General features: G+C 41.5%; 1 protein-coding gene across 1 annotated transcript in view; it reads left to right on the plus strand.

Annotated features, from left to right (window-relative positions):
• The first annotated feature begins 782 nt into the window (after positions 1 to 782).
• Positions 783 to 16,367, plus strand: part of LOC124123384 (cell wall integrity and stress response component 2-like) — a 57,218-nt gene continuing 41,633 nt past the window's right edge. Inside the window, exon 1 of the mRNA XM_046486627.2 lies at positions 783 to 1,160. The gene's annotated coding sequence lies outside the window, so the exon portion shown is untranslated. The remainder of the gene's footprint in view (positions 1,161 to 16,367) is intronic.

Consider the following 16,367-nt stretch of genomic DNA (forward strand, 5'->3'; position numbering starts at 1 on the left):
GCAAGCCTATTTATTTTTATAATACGATTGTTAATTGTACACGATGTTGGTTGATGTTTTGGGTCCACACTGAATTCTTTAGCCTTTTAACTTTTTTTTATTAGGAAATCAACACGTAACAGTTACTTGAAAATGAGGTAAATAACATCATGAGGAGACCCAGTCTCTGTTTAAATAATCAGGACTGGATCAGACAATCCAATGATTGACATCATGAACATCAATCTACGCAATTGGGAAACGATGACTTGATCTTAACAGTACGACTACCGTCTGTTTTAAAGTATGAGAGTTTTGCTTGTCGCCTTGTGGAACAGGTCCCTGGCCTTTAACTGGCCTCAACAAATGTCATTTCCAGTAACGTGTCACTTTCTTCCGCCAAACGACAGATTTTGTCTCCCAACCACCCACATAGCTGTCCAAAACGAAAGCCACACGCGATCATATACGTGTTATTATGGCCATTCAAATGAAACGACTTGACCCTTATGCCGAGTATGCTTAGATGTGTTGTCAATCTATCCTTTAAGCAAATAAAGAAGTAATAATATCCCGTCTTTTATTGTAAAAAATAAAACAGCTCGTCTTTAAAAAACGCCAGGTGAAACATTTATCATACGAACATCCTTCCAGTATGATGATGAATATGCATCAACATTATATAAACCTATTTACTCAAGCTCTCAAGAGATGGACATTTCGGACCATATATCAGCCGCTAGTATATCGGCGTTGACTGTGTTGACTGACTGCCGGCGGCACGATCGCTGGGACGGTATAACAGCCACACCGAACCTCCTCTGCCCGCTCTCAGCTTCCCTTGATGCACATTAAGTAAGGCATTACGGATGCCGTTCGGAACTCTAAAATAATTTACACAAAGGACCCTAGGGCATGGCCAAATATTTTCAGAGGATGGCGACACGGATGACTATCAGTTGGGGTGTTAGTCCGCGGCTGTGAGTTCCACCACGAGGTGTGAGAAGGGGAGCCGAAGGGGTGATCTAGACTTGTCCCAGGACTCAGCGGTACTATCCGGCCCACACCCCTCCCCTGTCCTCTTGTGCCGGACACTGGGTGGACATTGTACACGTGACCCTGCTGTGTATGGGGTGGTCATACCTGATAGATCCGTTGGTATGGATACAGCACCATAGCAAGTGAGTACTTCGCCTTTCTCAACTTCCTAATCAGGAATTAGAGACAATACACATTACATGTTTGTAGACTGCATTATTTTAGATATGTGTCGCCAATTTCTGTTGTCGCCGATGCGATATTGCTGAAATATTGTTAAAAGCGACGTAAAACCATAATCACTCACTCATCGGTGTATCGCCAATTTTGAAGTGATATTTCTGGAATATTGCTAAAATGGGCGTAATACTGTACCCACTCCCTTACACATCGGTGTATCGTCAAATATCGCTCTATGCAATTTGTATACAGTCATAAAGGACCCTTGAAGATCCGGGGTAGAATAGGTCTTCAGCAACCCATACTTGCCGTAAAAGGCGACTATGCTTGTCGTAAGAGGTGACTAACGGGATCGGGTGGTCAGGCCCGCTGACTTGGTTGATGCATGTCATCGTATCCCAAATGCGTGGATTGATGCTCATGATGTCAATCGCTGGATTAATTACAGACCGCCGTCATATAGCTATAGCATATTATAGCGACTAAAATGATGTCCCAAGCAGTCCCCAATTTTGACTTTTCTGGTGAACATTTGATTTGCCTGTGTTTGTGACGGTGGGGCAGGGTACGTGCACCTTTTCGCTAACACCAGGTATCATCACTACTTGATAGTGATTCATAAACACGTGTTCATGTTGAATCGTACAGTCAACTCTGCTTTTAAGCAGATATGTTTTAAGGATATGGAAAGGATGTTATCGCTTTAAGAAGAGGTATCTTAAGAATATGGAAAGGATTTTGTCGCTTTTAGAAGAGGTATCTTAGGAATATGGAAAGGATTTTGTCGCTTTAAGAAGAGGTATCTTAAGAATATGGAAAGGATTTTGTCGCTTTTAGAAGAGTGAGTGAGTAAGTGAGTGAGTTCGGTTTAACGCCGCTTTTAAAAGTATTCCAATTTTATATCGCGGCGTGTCAGCTTAATGTGGGAGGAAAGCCCGAAGTGATGCAGGTCTCAGACGTTTACCACTTCGGTGAAACCCACGAGCACGGGTGTGGTGCTGACAAACCTTGAAACATAATCGGGGCGAACCGGGATTGGAACCCACAATCATTGGTTTCTGGCGTGCCCAAGGGACGCAATTATGCACAGCGAATCGCGGCGCCTTAGACGACTGGGCCATCCGTGCCCCCGCTTTTAGAAGAGATTTCTTAAGAATATGGAAAGGATTTTGTGGCTTTCAGAAGAGATTTCTTAAGAATATAGAAAGGATTTTGTCGCTTTTAGAAGAGGTTATCATAAGAATATGGAAAGGATTTTGTCGCTTTAAGAAGAGGTATCTGAAGAATATGGAAAGGATTTTGTCGCTTTTAGAAGAGATTTATTAAGAATATGGAAAGAGTTTTGTCGCTTTTAGAAGAGGTATCTTAAGAATATGGAAAGGATTTTGTCGCTTTTAGAGGAGATTTATTAAGAATATGGAAAGGATTTTTTCGCTTTTAGAAGAGGTATCTTAAGAATATGGAAAGGATTTTGTCGCTTTTAGAAGAGATTTATTAAGAATATGGAAAGAGTTTTGTCGCTTTTAGAAGAGGTATCTTAAGAATATGGAAAGGATTTTGTCGCTTTTAGAAGAGATTTATTAAGAATATGGAAAGGATTTTTTCGCTTTTAGAAGAGGTATCTTAAGAATATGGAAAGGATTTTGTGGCTTTCAGAAGAGATTTCTTGAGAATATGGAAAGGATTTTGTCGCTTTTATAGGAGGTATCTTAAGAATATGGAAAGGATTCTGTCGCTTTTATAGGAGGTATCTTAAGAATATGAAAATGATTTTGTCGCTTTTAGAAGAGATTTCTTAAGAATATGGAAAGGATTTTTTCGCTTTTAGAAGAGGTATCTTAAGAATATGGAAAGGATTTGGTGGCTTTCAGGAGAGATTTCTTAAGAATATGGAAAGGATTTTGTCGCTTTTATAGGAGGTATCTTAAGAATATGGAAAGGATTCTGTCGCTTTTGTAGGAGGTATCTTAAGAATATGGAAAGGATTTTTTCGCTTTTAGAAGAGGTATCTTAAGAATATGGAAAGGATTTGGTGGCTTTCAGAAGAGATTTCTTAAGAATATGGAAAGAATTTCGTCGCTTTTATCTATACCTACACTATCGTAGACCATTTCGGGGCCACACATTTTAAGTTAGATGATATCCGCCATATCAGAGTCCAGGTCACGCCAGTTAATCCCAAGATGGATGCACCAGCTATGTACATAACTCCAAATGTGATAAGTTCATTGATCCCGAGACCATTCTCCATATTCCTCCTGATCATTTCGGTCCGGTGTACCACTTGGAATTTTCGATTATGCAACATTGCCAATAATCAGCAACTCCATCAGTTCCGTATGAGTTAACCACGCAGCCATCCAATGGCAATGCAACTGTAGCACACCCATAGGATTTGAAAGATTACAGTTCGTCCACCGCAGATGGACAGGTCTGTTTAAAACCTGTATTGAACGGGTGAACAAGATGGGAATATTATCTATCGTAAGATTAATTGATGGGAATCTAATATGGACGCATGTTTAAACAATAACCCATCAATGCAAGCTGCCTGAGTTGAATGTAGTACAACAGTTTCTACTTTGTAGCATTGAATTTAATAATTGATGAATAATCACTCACATGAATTTTTCATATAAACCAGTATCTATGTTAAGCATGTGATCGCTAATCCTTCCTTATAAATATCTCTTGTAATGCAAATGAAGGCTCCACGAATACTTATAAAACAGTACATAGAATGTGTGCTTGGTGATGAAGAGAGAATCGATAACTGGAACCAACTTACTTTATAAGAAGGGAATTAGGTTCCAGTTGAAAAACAAGCACTAAATGAAATCAGTTATTGATGATAATTTTCCGTGACAGTGTTGTTTATGATTCCCTTGTTATTCAGTTACGCTACGTGTATTGCAATAATTACATCAGGCTGGAGTCATTTTCTTGATTCGACTCCATGGCCACGCCACCGTTCCTCTCTGCACGTAACAGACTAAGGCAATCACGTCCTGGTTGGATAATCCTGGAGAATGGCACCAGCATTATGCTCATGATCCTGACAGCGGCATGCGGTGTGGGTTGCTGATGCTGACGATGTCTCCATAGGGATGCGTATGCATGCGCGGAGATGTCAAGGGGAGGCTCTTGGTTTCCTCGTCCACCACTGGCGTAGCCAGGACAACGCTGGTGAAGGTTCTTGACAATGGAAAACACGAGGCAAGGAAGAGACAGTGGGTACCAGAGGGTGAAGACATTGTATAATCAGGGATACTGTAGGGTGTAGTCATTATATAATCAGGGGGGACGCAGGGTGTAGCCATTATATAATCAGGGGGAACGCAGGGTGTAGTCATTATATAATCAGAGGGAAACGCAGGGTGAAGACATTATATAATCAGGGGGGACGCAGGGTGTAGCCATTATATAATCAGAGGGAAACGCAGGGTGAAGACATTATATAATCAGGGAGAACGCAGGGTGTAGCCATTATATAATCAGGGGGAACGTAGGGTGTAGTCATTATATAATCAGGGAGAACGTAGGGTGTAGTCATTATATAATCAGAGGGGAACGCAGGATGTAGTCATTATATAATCAGGGGGAACGCAGGATGTAGTCATTATATAATCATGGGGAACGCAGGATGTAGTCATTATATAATCAGGGGGAACACAGGGTGTAGTCATTATATAATCAGGGGGAACGCAGGGTGTACACATCATACAATCAGGGGGAACGCGGGGTGTAGTCATTATATAATCAGGGAGAACGCAGGGTGTAGTCATTATATAATCAGGGGAACGCAGGGTGTAGTCATTATATAATCAGGGGGAACGCAGGGTGAAGTCATTATATAATCAGGGGGAACGCAGCGTGAAGTCATTATATAATCAGGCGGAACGCAGCGTGAAGTCATTATAAAATCAGGGGGAACACAGGGTGAAGACATCGTGGAATCAGTGAAGAACACGGACTGAGGACATTGGAGTTTCAGGGAGGAACACATGCCTCCCAGGACGTTCGAATTCGTAATTTGAGTCCGCAATTAGGTCAAGTTAAAAGGGGACGTATTTCTTATACAATAGCAAAGGACATATTTTAACGATAGACTTAATATAGAAATGATGGCACATCTAGCGCGGCCTTGTTACTTTTAGCAACAGGGTTGAGTGGAGTGGACAGCCAGTTCGTATCAACATCACCAGTGTCAATGCCAACTTAATTACCAGGGATTGACCTATTTGTCCATGGATCACATCTCAAGCCCCATAGTATCAACACAGTAACGACCTTCCGGTGCAATCAAAGGGAGGCTATCCACAGATTAACGTGAGGTAATGGACACCAGTTCAAAGGGACAGAGGTCAGTGTGCAGGAGAGTTGTTAACTTACTGTACTGGTGAACTTGACAGCTTCCACACTGGGGTGGGATTGTGTTGTGCTATGAAGCGCCAGCACTACGAAAGTCCCAATCTCATTGCTATTCCTTCTTTCCATACGTAACAAACCTTTAAGTCATCAATTCAAAATAACGGTTCTCGAGCTTACAGTTTTCTTTCGTACTGTTGATGTAAACCTCCCTTGGATTTTTGTCCTGCCTCATTTGTGACACTGGAACAAGCACAGAGCCACCCTGATCAATACTGCATATTTGCTGTCTTTTCGGTCATATACTGAAAAAAAAGGCAGGGATCATGAATATTTTTTAGCATATATTTTTGTCGTGAAAACTGTGCACACAATTGAAATAATGTACCTCTGACGGAGGATATATCTCTGACGGAGGATATACCACTGAAGGAGGAAATATCGCTGAAGGAAGATATATTACGAAAGGAGGCCATATCTCTGACGGAGGACATATCACTGAAGGAGGACAAGAACATATCTCTGACGGAGGACATATCACTGAAGGAGGACAAGAACATGTCGCTGACGGAGAATATATCACTGAAGGAGGACAAGAACATATCGCTGAAGGCGGATATATCACAGAAGGAGGACAAGAACATTTCTCTGAAGGCGGACATATCACTGAAGGAGGCAGGATCATATCGCTGAAGGCGACAAATCACTGAAGGAGGACAAGAACATGTCGCTGACGGAGAATATATCACTGAAGGATGACAAGAACATATCGCTGAAGGCGGATATATCACTGAAGGAGTGAGTGAGTTGGGTTTAACGCCGCTTTTAACATTTTTGAAACCCACGAGCACGGGTATGGTGCTGACAAACCTAGAAACTTAATCGGGGAGAACCGGGATTCGAACCGACAATCATAGGTTTCTGGCGTGCCCAAGGGACGCAACTCCGCACAGCGAATTGCGGCGCCTTAGACGACTGGGCCACCTGTGCCCCTATCACTGTAGGATGATATAACACTGGAGGAGGATATATCAACGGAGGAGTGAGTGAGTTGGGTTTAACCTGGCTTTGAACATTATTCCAGTTATATCACGGCGTGTCAGCTTAATGTGGGAGGAAAGCCCGAAGTGATGCAGGTATCAGACGTTTACCACTTCGGTGAAACCAACGAGCACGGGTGTGGTGCTGACAAACCTAGAAACATAATCGGGGCGAACCGGGATTGGAACCCACAATCATAGGTATCTGGCGTTCCCAAGGGGCGCAACTCTACACGTCGAATTGTGGCGCTTTAGACGACTGGACCACCCGTGCCTTCTGTGCGGGGTCGGGGAAGGGGCACGTGTTGGTGTTTTGAATAATGCTCAAGAAATAGCGTTATGTTCAATACTTCTCGACTTTAGTAGTTGAACAACACATGCTACTGGTTACAGAGAGTACTATGTACTATGTACTATGTACTATGTACTATGTACTATGTATGACTTTAAGGACATATTGCCTTCCCTCCAAGAACGGGTTCCTCTCAGTGTCAGAGGTGGTAGGGTAGCCTAGTGGTTAAAGCGTTCGCTCGTCACACCGACGGACCGGGTTCGATTCCCCACATGGGTACAGTGCGCGAAGCACATTTCTGATGTCCCCCACTGTGATAATGCTGGAATATTACTGAAAGCGGCGTAGCGCCATACTCACTTACACTTATCAGTGTCAATCAATATATCTCCCTGGTGTTGTTGACAGCAATAAACAATAAATTCACTAGCACTGTAAACATTACAGATAGCACTGTCTTCTGTCAGTAGCAAATGTACATCGACTAATGACCATGAACGTATTCCCTGTAGACAGTGACGGAGTGCTCAAGGTACACAAAGGACACCGGCATCTATCTGCTTGGCACGAAGTGTCCAATTGTATTTAGGAAAAACTGTCCAAAATGTAGCTGTAATGGCCAAGAAAGAAATTATCATGTTACTTACAACTGTATCCAAATTAGAACCTGTTCCATCATTAGTTTATTAAATGATGCCCAAATACAGTCGATCCTTTTATACGGCTCAGAACTTTGGGGTTTAAAAAAGTATGAATCAATTGAGAACATACATTTATATGCATGTAAAAAGTTTTTAAATACTGGAATATCAGCTCCAACCTGTATGGTTTTTAGCGAATGTGGAAGATATCCGTTTTATTTAATGCATGTATTCGTTGTTTAAAATACCGGTTTAAAATTTTAGAAATGCACGAAGACCGCCTGCCTAGAAAAGCATACAAAATGCTACTTAATCTGGATAATCGTGGGTCCACAACATGGGCATCAAACATGTACAGATCTTTTAAATCTTTAATTGAACCTGACTTGTATTTAAATGTTATAACATGCAAATGTCTGCGCATTACATATTCAAGACTTCGTCTCGGATTGTCTGAAATAATGGTTAACATTGGACGACATCGTTCTATACCGAAGTAAATGAAATTGTGTCCTTTTTGTCAAACGTGTATAGAGGATGAATTTCATATACTGCTTGTTGTACTGTTTATACGGATTTAAAGGAAGCATATATCCCACAGAAATACCTGCGTTTATCAAATTTGTATTCATGTTAATCTCTGGTGAATTCTGATGATGGAAAAAGAGTTCTGAGGTTAGCACTATTTGTTCATCATGCACTTTGTCGGCGCAAGAATTTTATAGTATCGTGACGTCACTTGTAAAACAATTGTGTAACCCACTTTGTAACATTATCTGCACAGATCTTTTTATGCAGCACATCTCTATGGCTGTGTTGTTCTCACTGATATTATCTCTTTGTACTCTTGTTGTGTATATGGGTCGGGGGCCTTTAGTACAAGATACAATCTTGATGATCTTGATCCATTGTATAAGTGTTCGCAACGTTTGAATTTTAAAAAAACCCAAAACAATGAATAAACACTCAATGAAACGTAAGCTGCATTGCATTTGCACAGGACAATAAAGGTGAGGCGAGGTGAGGTGAAATGGGGCTTAACGTCACGTTTAAGATCACTGCAGTAATATAGCGACGTGCATCCACGTGTGTGTGTGGCTGCTTGTACTTGTCCGAATTAATGCTGGTTTTCCAGTGCTAGCTCACTGAGATACCACGTCGCATCTGAATACCCGACTCAGACACAGTATACTGACTCCGAGCCGACCAGTCCTTGTTTTAGCCCCTTAATACCAAGTGCCAGACAGGGAAACAAAAAGTACCACATTTTAACGTCTTTTGGAATAACGCGGCAGGGGATCGACCTTCCGCTCTCTGGGCAGACAGTCTACCCACTAATCCACTGAGGTGGTCTAGACAATTAAGCGTGTTTATGGGAGTACGTTGAATTTATATACAATGTATCTACGTTTTATTACACCGAATGCAATATTACAGGCAAACACGACCCGCGAAAGCATGTCTGACAACACCCGGGATAATTTGGAGCTGGATTATAGAAATGTGTGAAAGAGCTCGTTGAAGGAACAACACCTTATTGCCAATGTTGGACGTAACCCTGAAACTGACGTAGGAAAATTAGAGAGTCGGAAATATCACAAGGGACAGTGTGCAGACGGAGTGTGAGCTTTCGGGTCATCGATCGTGAATCTAAAGAAGCATTCTTGGAAATAGTTGACAATCGATAGACAGGAACTTTAGTGCCAATGATCAAAGGTACATAAACCAGGAACTGACCGTTATTTCCGATTGTAGGCAGATTACGACAGACTCCTGGAACACAGTGACTGCCCTTGATTGCCCACAATTCCATGCATGATGATGTTCTTGAAACTGCAGCACCTATCAATACAGGTGAATGTGCGATGTCGCGATTTAATGAATAAATCCATGAAACCCATTAACGATATACACTGAGGAAGTAAAAAAACTATACCTCTCTGTTGATTTTATCATGTTTTATTTCCAATTGAAAAAAACCGATGTTGTGTCCAAAAGATTACCTGTACTGGCACTTGGTCAGCAATCAAAGAATACATCTGCATTAAAAAAATGATTTAAAATTAAATATTTTTTAATACAACTCGCACAATACACAATTGCTAATGGGATTCTTAGATGTCTTATCGTTGAAGATCAATAAATTTACTTTTTTGGGCTCAGGTTTACAACATTTCAAACATGGTAGTGGGGCATCCGGTTGCAAACTCATTTTTTAACCTAGTGTTCACTGAACTTATTTATTTTTACCCAAAATTACCTAGCCACAGGTTACTTTTTACTAAACTGTTGCAGGAATGAGTGATGGTTAAATAGACATAATCAACTTTCACCAACCGTTCTTTCAATTTTCAATTACATTAAAAACAATATTGGTATACTTTTGTTTGCCCCTCAGTTAACATGCTCGCTTTCTTGATAAACGACAGGTGTATCAAGTAATTCATGTCTACTGCCGAACCAACCCAATGTTAATAGAGGTCTGGCTGCTCCCACCCCGACAGCATATGGGCAACGACATTCATTTGTTCAGTGATGTCATGATATTGTCCGAAGGTACAATAGTAACTTCGTCGAAATGAAATATTTATGTTAAGTTATGAACATTTACATACGCTACTGAGGCATTAAAATATGCTACAAAGACTTTCGGATATTCTACGAGGCATTCACATATGCTACTAAAACAAATTTAATGTTCTATTAAGACATTCATATATGCTCCTATGATGTTCAGGTATGCCACGAAGACATTGATATATGCTACAAGACGTTCAGATATGCTACAAGACGTTTAGATATGCTACGAAGACATTAAGATATGCTACAAGACGTTCAGATATACTAAGAAGACGTTTAGATATGCTACGAAGACATTGAGATATGCTACAAGACGTTCAGATATGCTACGAAGACGTTTAGATATGCTACGAAGGCATGCAGATAGGCTACGAAGACATTCAGATATGCTACGAAGACATTCAGATATGCTACTAAGACATGAAAAACGGTATCCATGTGTCATCATTCAACTATGTTTCACAAGGTCATTCAGATGCTGGCATCAATCAAATATGGTTTATGTACGACTCCAATATCGGATGGGAGAGAGTCTTCATAAGCATTTAGATGTTGGATGTAACCATGACAAGGTGAATCATGAACAACTTCTGCATAATGCATACACAACGTTTCAGGGTGCCGTTGCACAAAGCGATCTCAGTCCTGAGGTGATCGTGACTCCCATACAGTAACAAAGACACACGACAGTCGTATCGCTACGTTTGTTTTGTACAACGGCACCCAGGACTACAGAAAGTTGTTATTCATAACGATCATTGTCATGTTTCCAATAGCGTTCACAGATCACTCAGATTTCTATTTTCCAACCACAGTCATCGTAATACGACCACAGCACTGCACAGTCGCAGCACGAGCTCCGGGACACTAATCACCCTCGTTATCTTCATATCATGCCATAGAACCACGAGCAGGGCTTGGAGGATTCTCATTATATTTTTTCATGGATATTGCTATTCTCAGTGCCTTCTATCAATATTCTGTATGTTGCGTTGTCATCAAATCATAATCATATTATCATAGTTCAAGAAGGGTTCGGTGTCAGTTAGGCGTGCATTTAACAGCAACGAGTGCATTTAATAAGACAAGACGTTAATGAAATAACTGTTCAGAATAGCATCGACCTCGTTGTGGGGCAACGAAACATGAACGGCAATCTGAGGCTGACATGGAGTCGCTTATGAGTGAGTGAGTGAGTGAGTGAGTGAGTGAGTTGGGTTTAACGCCGCTTTTAACAGTATTACAGTTATATCACGGCGTGTCAGCTTATTTCGGGAGGAAAGCCCGAAGTGATGCCGGTCTCAGACGTTTACCACTTCGGTGGGTCGCTTATGAAGCTCTGTCGCTCGTTAGACCGGAATTTCAAAAGGGATGAGGTCGCCCATGAAACTGTGTCACTCGTTGGATCAAGATTTCAAAAGGGATGAGGTCGCCCATGAAACTCTGTCACTCGTGAGATCAAAGTTTCAAAAGGGATGAGGTCGCCCATGAAACTGTCTTTCATGAGATCAGGATTTGAAAAGGGATGAGGTCGCTTATTAAGCTGTGTCTCTCGTTAGACCAGGATTTCAAAAGGGCCAGTAGAAGAAAGATACTGTGACCCTTATATCCGGGTCTCCCTCAGACCAGTAGAAGAGAGATATTTAGACCCATGTACCCTGGTTTCCCGTTTGACCAGTAGAGGAAAGATACTGTGACCATTATGTATCCGGGTCTCCAGCCTGACCAGCGTTACGTGTCGATTCCCAAATTGAAACAATGTTAACCAAGAAACTGCATGTAAAAGAACCTAGTGTGAAACCAAAAACAACAAATGGTATACAATTAACAGTTGTATTACAAAATCATCTACGTTTACAAATCACACTGCACAGCAATTACAATGGCAGTACGGAATAGAGTGGTAGTACACTATCCAATAGCAATGAATAATATGATGGCAGTGATCAGTATGAAATACAAAAATACAGTCGTGATAGCAAAAGTCAGTGATAATAATATCTATTCTCCCAGCGGCATCAGTGGTCAAGCTGCGGTGGCAGGGAATCAGGGATGATGAGCAATCCTCACATGAAAGCTAGGAGCGAAGCGATGAAAATGCGTGAGGGATACGTAAACATATATTGTCCCACTTTATATACAACCTAACAAGATACTGGAAATTTCTAAACCGTATCCTCGCCATTCTAGCAGCACAATAACATTACAAAACGTTCCATATGTCTCTGTTACATATTATCACCATCCGCGGAAAACCGAACCAAAAGTGTACACACCACACTATCATCTAAATATAGTAATTTCCTGAAGACTGATCACGGTCCAAACACAATGCAATGAGCGTCTACCGAAACTCAACCAAAACAATGTAGGAGATATTGTGACCCATGCACTCGGATTCCCCTCACACCAGTAGAAACAGGAAGGCAGGATACACTGGCATCACGGCCATCACTTTGTCCCAGTGACCATGACTGCTAAGTATTGTTCTTATCAAGATAGCACGTTAAAACATTCCTCCTCCAGATATTGACGTGAATCAAATGTCGTTTTCACATGAAGTGGTATCTCTATGACGATATATGTCCGTCCTGATATGCAGTACAACTGAGCGGTTGTTTAATAAATTAGCCTCAGTTTATTTCTAGCTCCTACACTATTGTCGTGCCGTATATTTGTATCCTGAGATTTTTTGGTCTCAAATTTATATATATGACAATGATCAGTAATACGTGACAGCCAGGTGTTAGACACTCGGTGTTGCAATGCGCGAGTTGGTAACACCATCAGCCGATATATCACAGCAATGTGCCAAGTATACCATTGCTATATCATAGCTGTATTTCGCTTACTTCACGGCATCATATATAGCAACTACACATAGCGGGAACATATTACCGACACATATAACAGATACATATTACCTATAGCGTGGCAACCCGTGAAGATCCGGGGTAGGTCTTCAACAAGCCATTTTTGCCGTAAAAGCCGGCTATGCTTGTCGTAAGAGGCGACTAACGGGATCGGGTGGTTAGGCTCGCTGACTTGGTTGATGCATGTCATCGTTTCCCAATTGCGTAGATCGATGCTCACGTTGTCAATCACTGGATTGTCTGCTCCAGACTCGATTATTTGCAGACCGCCGTCATAAAGCTGGAATATTGCTGAGTGTGGCGTTAAACAACAAACAAACAAACAAATATTGTGTGGCGGCAACATATTACCCAAACATATAGCGGATACATATTACCAATACATGTGGCAGGCACATATTACCGACGGATATGGTGAGTACATATTACCAACACATACAAGAGGTCCATATTACCGACACATGTGGCAGGCACATATTACCGACGGATATGGTGAGTACTTATTACCCACAAATACACGAGGTCCATATTACCAGCACATATAGCAGGTACATATTACCGACGGATCTAGTGAGTACCTTTGGCCATCACATATAGCGGATGCATATTACATACACACATAACCAGTACATAATTACCCACGCTTACAACGCATATTATGCACACATATTAGCCAAACATATAAAGGTACACATTCCTGACACATATAGCAGGCACATATTACCAACACATACAGCGGGTACATATTACTGACACATTTAGCGGGTACATATTACCCACAGATGTAGCAGGTAAATATCACCGACACATATTACAGATACATAGTATCGACACATATAGCCTGAGTGAGTGAGTGAGTATGGTTTTACGCCGCTTTTAGCAATATTCCAGCAATATCACGGCGGGGGACACCAGAAAAGGGCTTCACACATTGTACCCATGTCGGGAATCGAACCCGGGTCTTCGGCGTGACGAGCGAATGCTTTAACCACTAGGCTACCCGACCGCCCCTACATATAGCCTGAACACATTACCCTCACATATAGCAGGAACATTATCAACACATATAGGAGGCACATATTACCGACATTTATAACAGGTACATACTACCGACACGTGTTTCAGATTCATTCCTCGACATCTTACAATTGTACGTGTCTCCAACACAGGAAAGGAATACGGGTCCCAGTTTCGTGACTATGGAATGTCCACATTTTATCTCAGCACACGTTGTTCAATGGAAATCTATAAATCATGTTTACTAGCAAATCGAAAGATCAAGATGCACAACAATTCAATCAAGGAAGATTCAAAGAAAGTTTATTCAATATTTGTATGTGCAGGCCGCGCGCCATCAACTGCTGTGTTCCTGGTAACAAACGCATTTAATCAGCATGGCTGAATACAAATTGATCTATTAACCGTAATATTCAGTTGGCCCGGGTTTTCATTAACCGCGCCATTATGTATGCTCTCCTATGTTCCCAGCTTTCCTGCTCCAAGTAGCTGCGATCTCCTCACGCCATTGCTCGCCCCACAGTCGTCGATAGTCCGACACACATAGAGCCCTGACTATAAATTTGTTAAGCAAGTCATTTAGATTACATAAGCATCATTCGCCAGTGGATTCACGATTCGAAAACTGCATTGATCATTCGCTGCGAAATTAGTCTTGATGTTATTGAATTCTGATTATGGTATTCACGGAACATAGAGAGGTTGGAGAGTCAAGCGGTAATCCCAACCAAGTGTTGTTGATACAGGCTACGGGGAAACAGGCGTCCACGATGGAGGCGTCAATGTGATGCCATGTGACTGCTGAGGCGAGAAAAAGGGGTCCCTGTAATAATCCCCGAGATCAATCATTCGGCATTGGCATAACACAACCAATTATTACAGCTCTATGCCATTGTGCTGACCTTGGCCTCAGTGGTTACCCTCAATCTGAATATGTCGACTGTGTACAATGGTAGAGCGGAATGGTTCTAGATATGGTGTCATGTCCTTAGTTTGAGATGGTTTGTGATGAATCACAATGTGAATGGTGAATCACAAGTGAAAATAAAACATCAACGCCGGAAAAAAGTCTCGAGTTACCACCGAAACAGAACCCATTGGGCATGACATGACAAAATCAAACCGAGCAAACCGGAAATGTGACCATGTTCACTTCCGGTCTACCGCTTGCCACTGAATCTTCTCGAACTCGTGGAATATATTTTCGTTAATGTGATTGCTGATTTGCGAAAACACACCCATTGAACACAAACTGGTAGCTGGATTGTATCATTGCTGGATATAATTGATCTGCTCATGATGTAATTCTCAACAGATAGTACTATAGGTTGTAGAGTGCACGCCGAACGCATTACGTGTCGACGCATAATACAGTCAATATCACAGTTGAAAAATTTGTTATCGTTGAACGAAAATAACAGTTTGTTCTCCTCCATTTTACCATGATCTGGCACAGCCTTGGTAATTTCGGCTTCTTTCTCAGCGGCGAGTTCGCGTTGGAGTGCGTGGCGTCACATATGGGCAGGTTACACAACCATTAAGAAATGGATTATCACGTCTCATTAGAACATCGCCGCAAGACTACTTTGAGGGTAATGTCTAACGATTGAGCACAATTTAAATGACACTGTTCATGTACAACTATATAGTCTAGCAGTATGCAAATTATATTCCATCAAATGAACTAAGTGTAGGTGTAGGTGAGGTCAAATGAAAGCAAGCAGAGGTTCATATAATAATATTAATAATAATATGCTCTTCATTATAGAATTGTATTGTGTACTTTTGCACATTTATTTGTGTGATGATCCTCTTGTGAAGCATGCCAAGACTCATGATGAAAACAAGGCATTCCATAGTTTTCTTAAACGAGCCAAGGATATGGAACATAATCATTTTCAATGTTGTTTGTGTTGATGGTTGATGAGTGTCAACCAAGCGAAGTGCTATACCAAATTGGCACAGCCTCAAAGGTTTCAAGGAGAGGCTATCTGAACGACCACTGCATCGAGTTTAGGTGCAGTGTGTTGAGAAGAAATGCAACCCCGTGGAGTCTTTCGCTTGGATGAAGTCGGCTGGCCTTGAAAGTGAAACAGAAGACTTTCTGTTTGCTGCTCAGGACCAGTCACGTCCCACTGGAAACCGTCAATATGTGATTTTGCATCAAAATAAATATAAAATGTAGATTATGCAATTAATTTAATGAGAATGTCCCAAACCATTGTCAGTGGATGCCCAGCTTTAGCACAAACACATTGTCTTAATCGTCATGATGGAGTGGCGCGATCATTTTATTATCGTCTTCGACCTGCTTGTGGTTTTGACACAGAGGTTCATCGTACGACCCAGAATATGTTGA

Source organism: Haliotis rufescens, unplaced genomic scaffold (assembly GCF_023055435.1).
Source record: "Haliotis rufescens isolate VD_foot unplaced genomic scaffold, xgHalRufe1.0.p SCAF_3, whole genome shotgun sequence".
In the NCBI taxonomy this organism is placed as follows: Eukaryota; Metazoa; Mollusca; class Gastropoda; order Lepetellida; family Haliotidae; genus Haliotis; species Haliotis rufescens.